The sequence below is a fragment of the Pleurodeles waltl genome, chromosome 7 (assembly GCF_031143425.1).
Source record: "Pleurodeles waltl isolate 20211129_DDA chromosome 7, aPleWal1.hap1.20221129, whole genome shotgun sequence".
NCBI classification, from domain to species: domain Eukaryota; kingdom Metazoa; phylum Chordata; class Amphibia; order Caudata; family Salamandridae; genus Pleurodeles; species Pleurodeles waltl.
This window is the reverse complement of record NC_090446.1, coordinates 286425626-286436744: the sequence shown is the minus strand read 5'-3', so window position 1 is coordinate 286436744 and position 11119 is coordinate 286425626.

Sequence of the window (11119 nt, the reverse complement as noted above, 5' to 3'; positions counted from 1 at the left end):
CCAGGGACCACCCTCGTCAGGATGAGAGGGGACCCAGAGGACTGGTGATGCAGAAGTTTGGTTCCTGCGTTGGCAGGGGAAAGATTTCGTCGACCCACAGGAGATTTCTTCTTGGCTTCCAGTGCAGGGTAAAGGCAGACAGCCCTCAGAGCATGCACCACCAGGAAACAGTCGAGAAAGCCGGCAGGATGAGACGCTACAATGTTGCTGGTAGTCTTCTTGCGACTATGTTGGGGTTATGCAGGCGTCCTGGAGCAGTCAGCGGTCGATCCTTGGCAGAAGTCAAAGAGGGAAGTGCAGAGGAACTCTGGTGAGCTCTTGCATTCGTTATCTGGTGAGATCCCCACAGGAGAGACCCTAAATAGCCCACAGAGGAGGATTGGCTACTGAGAAAGGTAAGCACCCATCAGGAGGGGTCTCTGACGTCACCTGCTGGCACTGGCCACTCAGAGCTGTCCATTGTGCCCTCACACCTCTGCATCCAAGATGGCAGAGGTCTGGGACACACTGGAGGAGCTCTGGGCACCTCCCCTGGGTGTTACTGGTCAGGGGAGTGGTCACTCCCCTTTCCTTTGTCCAGTTTCATGCCAGAGCAGGTCTGGGGGGATCCTTGAACCGGTGTAGAATGGCTTATGCAAAGAGGGCACCATCTGTGCCCTTCAAAGCATTTCCAGAGGCCAGGAGAGGCTACTCCTCCCAGGCCCTTCACACCTATTTCCAAAGGGGGAGGGTGTAACACCCTCTCTCAGAGGAAATCCTTTGTTCTGCCTTCCTGGGACTGGGCTGCCCAGGCCCCAGGGGTGCCAAAACCTGTCTGAGGGGTTGGCAGCAGCAGTAGCTGCAGTGGAGACCCAGGAAAATGTGTTTGGCAGTACCCAGGCACAATGCTGGATACCCGGGATGCATGGAATTGTCCTCCCAATACCAGAATGGTATTGGGGGGACAATTCCATGATCCTAGACATGTTACACGGCCATGTTCGGAGTTACCATTGTGACGCTACATATAGGTAGTGACCTATATGTAGTGCACGCGTGTAATGGTGTCCCCGCACTCACAAAGTCCGGGGAATTGGCCCTGAACAATGTGGGGGCACCTTGGCTAGTGCCAGGGTGCCCACACACTAAGTAACTTTGCACCTAACCTTCACCAAGTGAGGGTTAGACATATAGGTGACTTATAAGTTACTTAAGTGCAGTGTAAATTGGCTGTGAAATAACGTGGACGTTATTTCAGTCAGGCTGCAGTGGCAGTCCTGTGCAAGACTTATCTGAGCTCCCTATGGGTGGCAAAAGAAATGCTGCAGCCCATAGGGATCTCCTGGAACCCCAATACCCTGGGAACCTAGCTACCATATACAAGGGAATTATAAGAGTGTTCCAGTGTGCCAATGAAAATTGGTAAAATTAGTCACTAGCCTGCAGTGACAATTTTAAAAGCAGAGGGAGCATAAAAACTGAGGTTCTGGTTAGCAGAGCCTCAGTGATACAGTTAGGCACCACACAGGGAACACATATAGGCCACAAGCCTATGAGCACTGGGGTCCTGGCTAGCAGTATCCCAGTGACACATATCAAACACACTGATAACATAGGGTTTCCACTATGAGCACTGGGGCCCTGGCTAGCAGGATCCCAGTGAGACAGTAAAATCACCCTGACATATACTCACAAACAGGCCAAAAGTGGGGGTAACAAGGCTAGAAAGAGGCTACCTTCCTAGACAGAGGAACTCTGTGAGCTCTTGCATTTGTTATCTGGTGAGATACCCACAGGAGAGACCCTAAATAGCACACAGAGGAGGATTGGCTACAGAGAAAAGGGAGCACCTTTCAAGAGGGGTCTCTGACGTCCCCTGCTGGCACTGGCCACTTAGAGCTGTCCATTGTGCCCTCACACCTCTGCATCCAAGATGGCAGAGGTCTGGGACACACTGGAGGGGCTCTGGGCACCTCCCCTTCCCTTTGTCCAGTTTTGCGCCAGAGCAGGGCTGGGGGGATTCCTGAACTGATGTAGACTGGATTATGCAAGGAGGGCACCATCTGTGCCCTTTAAAGCATTTCCAGAGGCCAGGAAAGGCTAGTCCTCCCAGGCCCTTCACACCTATTTCCAAAGGGAGAGGGTGTAACACCCTCTCTCAGAGGAAATCATTTGTTCTTCCTTCCTGGGACTGTGCTGCCCAGGCCCCAGGGGGGCAGAAACCTGTCTGAGGGATTGGCAGCAGCAGTAGCTGCAGTGGAGTCCCTGGAAATTTAGTTTGGCAGCACCCGGACTCTAAGCTGGAGACCCGGGGATGCATGGAATTGTCCCCCAATACCAGAATGGTATTGGGGTGACAATTCCATGATCCTAGACATGCTACATGGCCATGTTCGGAGTTACCATTGTGACGGTACATATAGGTATTGACCTATATGTGCAATAAATCAGACACACAATTATTAAGAATATGCTCTCTCAGGATTAAGTTATACAGGCTTTCATAGTCAGAAACTTTACTGCCATGTAACCACCCCTCCAAGGCCTTCACTGAATGGTCAACAAAGTCTACCCAGTCTTGTGAAGACTCCTTTTTGTTTTCTCTGAACTTGATCCTGTACTGTTCAGTGGTTAAGCCATAACCATCTAGGAGTGCATTCTTAAGAACTGTAAAATCATTGGCATCACTTTCCTTAACAGTAAGGAGCCTATCCCTACCCTTTCCATTGAAAGATAGCCATAGGATAGCAGCCCACTGCCTGTGAGGGACCCTCTGTACATTACAGGCCCTCTCAAGTGCAGCAAACCACTTGTTAATGTCATCCCCCTCCTTGTAAGGGGGAACTATCTTGTGCAGATTCCTAGAATCATGCTCTTTTATGGGATTACTATCTGTAATACTGCTGCTGCCACCATGGGGTCCAAACCCCAACCTCTGTCTTTCTTTTTCTAAGTCAAATGCTTGTCTGTCTAGATCCAGCTGTTGCTTCTTGAGCTTCAGTCTGGATTCCTCCACTCTCAATCTATTGAGTTCCCTTTCTAACATTCTGTCTTCAGGGAGGGTAGGTTGGGCATGCTTTGACACAGAAGAATGGTGTGAATGAACAGAGGGAGACCTGTCCCTAACAGATGGCACTCTAACAACCTGGCCTAAAGGAGTAACCTCTATACTATGATGAGAACTCACATCAGTACCAACCCTGCTAGGTGGCCTGCTAAGGGGCAGGTTGGGAAGGTTCCCTTCTAACCCTTTTACTGGGGGTGCCCCAGAATCAGAGTGGGAACCATCAGCTAATTTCTCACCAGATGTGCCAACTATGGTCTTATCCTGTTCAATGAGCATATTAACTAACAGTTCTCTTGAGGGATTCTTCCCTACCCCTAAACCCCTTTCAATGCAGAGACTCCTTGCTCCCTTCCAGCTAAGGTGGTCATAAGCAATTCTGGACAGATCCAGAGTTTGATCTGTGCCAGACATAATAGAAAAGGTTTAAGGGACAGAAAAAGAAATAAAAAGTTTCAGTACTTTTTAAGGAACAGAAAAAAACTTTTAAAACTTTTTAAGAACTTTTTGAAAGTTTTAGAGGTACTTTTCAGCACTTAGCAAAAGAGTAAGAGAAGAAAAGCAAAACTTTTTGGTTAGGTGTACATACACTGAACTTGTTTTGTATATTTTTCTCTTATGAAAAGTACAAAATGACAAAGTGGTAAGTAGTTGCAAGTACTTATCCCACCGCTGCACAACCAATGTAGGAGGCTGGCCTGGTTTGTAGTGGTACCAAGGGGTACTTACACTCTGCACCAGGTCCAGTTATCCCTTATTAGTGTAGAAGAGGTGTCTAGCAGCTTAGGCTGATAGAAAAGGTAGCTTAGCAGAGCAGCTTAGGCTGAACTAGGAGGCGTATAAAGCTCCTACTATACCACTGGTGTCATATGCACAATATCATAAGAAAACACAATACACAGATATACTAAAAATAAACGTACTTTATTTTTATGACAATATGCCAAAAGTATCTCAGTGAGTACCCTCAGTATGGGGATAGCAAATATACACAAGATATATGTACACAATACCAAAAATATGCAGTAATAGCAAAAGGAAGTAATGCAAGCAATGTACAGTCACAATAGATTGCAATGAGAGCACATAGGTATAGGGGCAACACAAAACCATATACTCTAGAAGTGGAATGCGAACCACGAATGGACCCCAAACCTATGTGAGCTTGTAGAGGGTCGCTGGGACTGTAAGAAAACAGTGAGGGTTAGAAAAATAGCCAACCCCAAGACCCTGAAAAGTGGTGCAAAGTGCACCTAAGTTCCCCAGAGAGCACAGAAGTCGTGATAGGGGAATTCTGCAAGGAAGACCAACACCAGCAATGCAACAACAATGGATTTCCTGACGAGAGTACCTGTGGAACAAGGGGACCAAGTCCAAAAGTCACGATCAAGTCGGGAGTGGGCAGATGCCCAGAAAATGCCAGCTGTGGGTGCAAAGAAGCTGCCACCGGATGGTAGAAGCTGTGGATTCTGCAAGAACGAAGAGGACTAGGAACTTCCCCTTTGGAGGATGGATGTCTCACGTTGTGAAGAAGCTTGCAGAGGTGTTTCCGTGCAGAAAGACCGCAAACAAGCCTTGCTAGCTGCAAGGCTCGCGGTTAGGGTTTTTGGATGCTGCTGTGGCCCAGGAGGGACCAGGATATCGCCAATTGCGTGAGGAGACAGAGGGGGCGTCCAGCAAGACAAAGAGCCCACTCAGAAGCAAGCAGCACCCGCAGAAGTGCCGGAACAGGCACTACAAAGTGGAGTGAACCGGAGCTCACCCGAATTCACAAAGGAAGGTCCCACGACGCCGGAGGACAACTCAGGAGGTCGTGCACTGCAGGTTAGAGTGTCGGGGACCCAGGCTTGGCTGTGCACAAAGGAAATCCTGGAAGAGTGCACAGGAGCCGGAGCAGCTGCAAATCACGCGGTGCCCAGCAATGCAGTCTAGCGTGGGGAGGCAAGGACTTACCTCCACCAAACTTGGATTGAAAAGTCACTGGACTGTGGGAGTCACTTGGACAGAGTTGCTGAGTTCCAGGGACCTCGCTCGTTGTGCTGAGAGGATACCCAGAGGACCGGTGATGCAGTCTTTTGGTGCCTGCGGTTTCAGGGGGAGGATTCCGTCGTCCCACGGGAGATTTCTTCGGAGCTTCTAGTGCAGAGAGGAGGCAGACTACCCCCACAGCATGCACCACCAGGAAAACAGTCGAGAAGGCGGCCGGATCAGCGTTACAAGGGCGCAGTAGTCGTCTTTGCTACTTTGTTGCAGTTTTGCAGGCTTCCAGAGCAGTCAGCGGTCGATTCCTTGGCAGAAGGTGAAGAGAGAGATGCAGAGGAACTCTGATGAGCTCTTGCATTCGTTATCTAAAGCATTCCCCAAAGCAGAGACTCTATATAGCCAGAAAAGGAGGTTTTGCTACCTAGGAGAGAGGATAGGCTAGCAACACCTGGAGGAGCCTATCAGAAGGAGTCTCTGACGTCACCTGCTGGCACTGGCCACTCAGAGCAGTCCAGTGTGCCAGCAGCACCTCTGTTTCCAAGATGGCAGAGGTCTGGAGCACACTGGAGGAGCTCTTGGCACCTCCCAGGGGAGGTGCAGGTCAAGGGAGTGGTCACTCCCCTTTCCTTTGTCCAGTTTCGTGCCAGAGCAGGGCTGGGGGATCCCTGAACCGGTGTAGACAAGCTTATGCAGAAATGGGCACCATCTGTGCCCATGAAAGCATTTCCAGAGGCTGGGGGAGGCTACTCCTCCCCAGCCCTGACACCTTTTTCCAAAGGAAGTCCTTTGTTCTGCCTTCCTGGGCCAAGCCTGGCTGGACCCCAGGAGGGCAGAAACCTGTCTGAGGGGTTGGCAGCAGCAGCTGCAGTGAAACCCCGGGAAAGGTAGTTTGGCAGTATCCGGGTCTGTGCTAGAGACTCGGGGGATCATGGAATTGTCTCCCCAATGCCAGAATGGCATTGGGGAGTCAATTCCATGATCTTAGACATGTTACATGGCCATGTTCGGAGTTACCATTGTGACGCTATACATATGTCGTGACATATGTATAGTGCACGCATGTAATGGTGTCCCTGCACTCACAAAGTCTGGGGAATTTGCCCTGAACAATGTGGGGGCACCTTGGCTAGTGCCAGGGTGCCCACACACTAAGTAACTTAGCACCCAACCTTTACCAGGTAAAGGTTAGACATATAGGTGACTTATAAGTTACTTAAGTGCAGTGGTAAATGGCTGTGAAATAATGTGGACGTTATTTCACTCAGGCTGCAATGGCAGGGGTGTGTAAGAATTGTCAGAGCTCCCTATGGGTGGCAAAATAAATGCTGCAGCCCATAGGGATCTCCTGGAACCCCAATACCCTGGGTACCTCAGTACCATATACTAGGGAATTATATGGGTGTTCCAGTATGCCAATGTAAATTGTTGAAATTGGTCACTAGCCTGTTAGTGACAATTTGGAAGGAAATGAGAGAGCATAACCACTGAGATTCCGGATAGCAGAGCCTCAGTGAGACAGTTAGTCATAACACAGGTAACACATACAGGGCACACTTATGAGCACTGGGGCCCTGGCTGGCAGGGTTCCAGTGACACATACACTAAAACAACATATATACAGTGAAATATGGGGGTAACATGCCAGGCAAGATGGTACTTTCCTACATAGAGCACACGTGTAATGGTGTCCCCGCACTCACAAAGTCCGGGGAATTTGCCCTGAACAATGTGGGGGCACCTTGGCTAGTGCCAGGATGCCCACACACTAAGTAACTTTGCCACTTAACCTTCACCAAGTGAGGGTTAGACATATAGGTGACTTATAAATTACTTAAGTGCAGTGTAAAATAGCTGTGAAATAACTTGGACGTTATTTCAGTCAGGCTGCAGTGGCAGTCCTGTGTAAGAATTGTCTGAGCTCCCTATGGGTGGCAAAAGAAATGCTGCAGCTCATAGGGATCTCCTGGAACCCCAATACCCTGGAAACCTAGCTACCATATACAAGGGAATTATAAGAGTGTTCCAGTGTGCCAATGAAAATTGGTAAAATTAGTCACTAGCCTGCAGTGACAATTTTAAAAGCAGAGAGAGCATAAACACTGAGGTTCTGGTTAGCAGAGCCTCAGTGATACAGTTAGGCACCACACAGGGAACACACACAGGGCATACTTATGAGCACAGGGGCCCTGAGTAGCAGGATCCCAGTGACACATAGGCAAAAACAAACATACATACAGTAAAGATGGGAGTAACATGCCAGGCAAGATGGTACTTTCCTACATTGCCCATAAATCACTTTTCATAGAGGAGAGTGTTGACAGTTTTAGAATGTGTGGGTCAACTTCAGGTCCGCAAAATAACTGTAATATGTGCAAATGCTCCCTGTTTAGGTGTGATACTCACTTATATTTTGTGAAAGTTTCTGATGCTTTTCATTGTTTTAATTTCTACTTACAAAAATACACTCCACTGTATTAAAATGTAAAAAAATACAAATCTACTTCCTTCTTTCTCAAGGTATCCTTCTTAGGACTTTCTGAACGGTGGCAGGTGTTATGGGGCGTATGTGGTTGTAGAGAACATCATACTCATGAAAACCTCTTCTAACAAGAAAAACCTCCGCAAAACCTGTTTTCATATTTATTCCAACCAACTTAGCTTTTTACCCAGATCATTTGTGGCGCTTGTAAGTCAGAGACACAGTACCCCCTCTTTCTCTCTGCCGTGTACGTCATCCCTCTGACTTATTTCTGAGGGTTACCACCCCACTTCGCCCCTCTTTTCTCTGTTCATCCGTCTATGCCTAGCCCCGCTAGTTCCTCCCCCATATTGCATGATCTATTTTGTTTCAATGTGGTTATTTTACCCTTTATCTCTATACTGTTCTTCTCTCTAACACCTTGGGTTCCTTTGTCTAGCATCAATGCAAGCATCATTCCATCATGGTATGAAGGTGCCTGCACTATAGGTAGGATTGTTTGTGTGCAGGAAGACATACCTTTGTGCAAAATAACAATCCTGAGAAGCATTTTCCTATTTCTACGTGTGCTGCAGCACACGTAGAAAGAGATAAAAATGAGAAGGAATACAGATATTTCCCCTCAATGCACCTCATTCGGGAGGTGTAACATTTTGACGCATTCAAGGGACTACCACTAATGGTAAATCTAGGCATTCGCCAAAATCAATGGATGGATGTGTGGGAACACCCACGTAACGCCCATGGGATGTCTCCCTGCTGCAGAGTAACTTAAGTCTGCGACTTGCACTGCCTTGTGTTACTCTAGATTTGCAGGGTCATGCAAGGTGGACTTGCGAGGCTTGATAAAGATCACTTAGATTTTGCGTCGCCCTTGCATCCCCTTGCGTAGCACAAAGGCTAATGTGCTACACCAAACCTTGATAAAGCAGGCCCTCAGTATTTTAATCAGTCTGACCATTCATGACATCAGTATTATCTGTGAGGAGGTTGGGGAAAACCAGTCGTGCTTCCTGTTGTCTACCACAACCAGATCCAGAGACAATAGCTGAAAGAAATATTCTTTGCGTTTTACTTGGCAAGCAGAGTGTTGATTTCCATCCTCTTTACTTTTTATGTCGCCCCAGTTTTAGCTGTATTGCCATTCTCTCGTAATCGAACAAAATCTTAACCAAAAATACATAAATGGCTTTGTACGTACATCCACCCTTTGCTTTATGCAACTGTTCACATTTTGCATCCGCCCACCAGAGCGTAAATCAGTGGTCAATATGTCAAACCCCGTTAGCCATTGGCTTCTTGCACTGTGACAGTATTTTGCCTGCTCGTATTTTGAGATTTGTCAAAAAACACGGAACAATTCGGTGTCTGGCTCTTGGAGATACATTTTGTTTTTTCAGTGTTTTTTTATCTTTCCATTCTTTTTCTTTGCTTATTTTTTTGCTGAGGTTGTGCATCTTCACATTACTGTGATTCAAAGTCAATAGTATATTTTCAATGCACCACTAACAATAATATTTTCCTGTGAAGTGGATTACAACTGTAAAGGGTTTCCCTGCCTGTTTTAAGTGTGCCTGTCTGGCAGGAAGTACCTGTAACGTTCTACCAAAATTATATGCAATCATTGTTCTTTTTTATATGTTAAACTTTTATTTAAAACATAAGATGTCTATAATTAGACTTTGAACTTTTTCTTCTTCTTTTCTGGCCTCTGCTTGCACTAAAAATAATGAAAAATTTAACCCTCTCCCTAGCTTGCCTAAAACAGAACTATTGATGTTGACAATGCTATTTCTACCGGGGTTTAGTGTATATTGTGCCCCGATCCCTTATACTGTTAAATCAGACAGCATGTCTGTATTTCTGAACCTGCCTGTACCAAGTTACAATAAAAAGGGATATTACTTTACTCCATAATCACGTCTGAGCGCCAGCCATGCCTGGTTGAGAAGCTGGAGCTGTTGCACACTATTTAAATAAAGTAATACATTTTCCCAAATGAAATACATATGTATGTATGTGTGATATTTGTATAGCAAACACCTAGGTGGAAAGCAGATAAGCAATGATCATAGACCAAACGCATAGTCAGCATGGGGTAGGAGGGGTAGCTGTTTTGTGGAATGTTACGGTACCATGGTGTACTCTAATAAGAGGTGTGTCTTTAATTCTTCCCAAATTGAAGTCGTGTTGTGGCAGCCCTAATGTTCCTGACTGCTGGTGCTTAAAAAAAGAATAAGACCAGTTACTTTTTTCCCCTTTTTTATTCTTCATTTCCAGTATGATGGTATCCTGGCTGTGGGTGTGATTTGAGCACCTGACTTGGCGATCTTTTCTGGGCACTGCCACAATCTAGATGCAATTCTACGATGACTTGACCAGCAGTTCTGTAGTGGTTATCTGTGATTAATATTTTCACTTTTTTAAGAAGAGAGAGATGCTGCCAGACTTTCTTGATTTGTTGTTCCTGTATTCCTTGATGCTAAGAGCTATGTCCAGAGTGAACCCAGGTGACTTGGCAATGGATGAAACCTGCAGTTCGAATCCCTCCATGTTCATGTTATTGAGCCAGGCTTGGAGTAGCTGTTGGAGTAGCTGTTGCTTGTTGCTCTTGGCCAAAAAGAGAAATTTCTTTTTAGTAGAATAATCTTCAGGCAGGTGCTTGACATCCAGTTCTGGGCTATAGGCAGGAAGTGTTTGAGGCACTGGATGTCTGGAGAAGAGGAGACTTTCCAATACGGTTGTGCCACCAGAGCATTGGTAGATTCTGATGTTCTTATATTTGAGTTCACTCCAAGGTACTTCCCATAGAGGTTAAATATAACATGCAGGATTAAAAGGAACCCTCAGAACTCTGCAGATAATCGGGATCTTCTAGGATCTGGAGGTGAACTGATGACAGATGAATGGGCAACTGTGAGCAAAGAAATAGCAACCAGTATGAACTGTTCAGTCTCTTGCCAGTCATAACCACTGTTTTCAAAAGAAGATCAGGGAGGTTCATGATCCTCCTTTCAAAGGTGGAGCGTCACAATCTAGGTATGTTTTAACCTTGTTATACAACAATATCGACTACATAATAGCCACTTGCACTATATCATCTAGGTAAGCAAATGCAGAGTATTTGCTGCCCTTGATGAGATAGTGGGAGTCAATAACTGTGCTGGTCGATATTTTTGCAGCCCATATTGGGACACATAATCCCAACCAAATGACAGCTCATTTCTAAACACTGCTTATGGTCAATAGCCAATTTCAAATACTAGACAAGTCCTTAAGATACATTATAAGGTTGGTGCAACCTGTAAAGGAAGAAGAAGGTATACTATAGCATAAAAATCAAGTTTACCCATAATCTTCGGGACATTAACCACTCAAATCCAGGTGAGGGAAATCCAGGTACTGATGTGGTGCAGATGGCTGGGATTTAGGCTAGAGGCACTAGTTGTTTGACTTCTCAGACACACATAAGCACAAAAGGACCAGTCATTCTCACTTTAAGCTGTCTCTTTCTATGCAGCTCCAAAGCCAGCTGAGTGAAAGACTTTTAAAGTGCAAGGCAGGGTAAGTGAATACAAAGGGGACATATCTTTGGTACTCATGCCTTTTCTGGC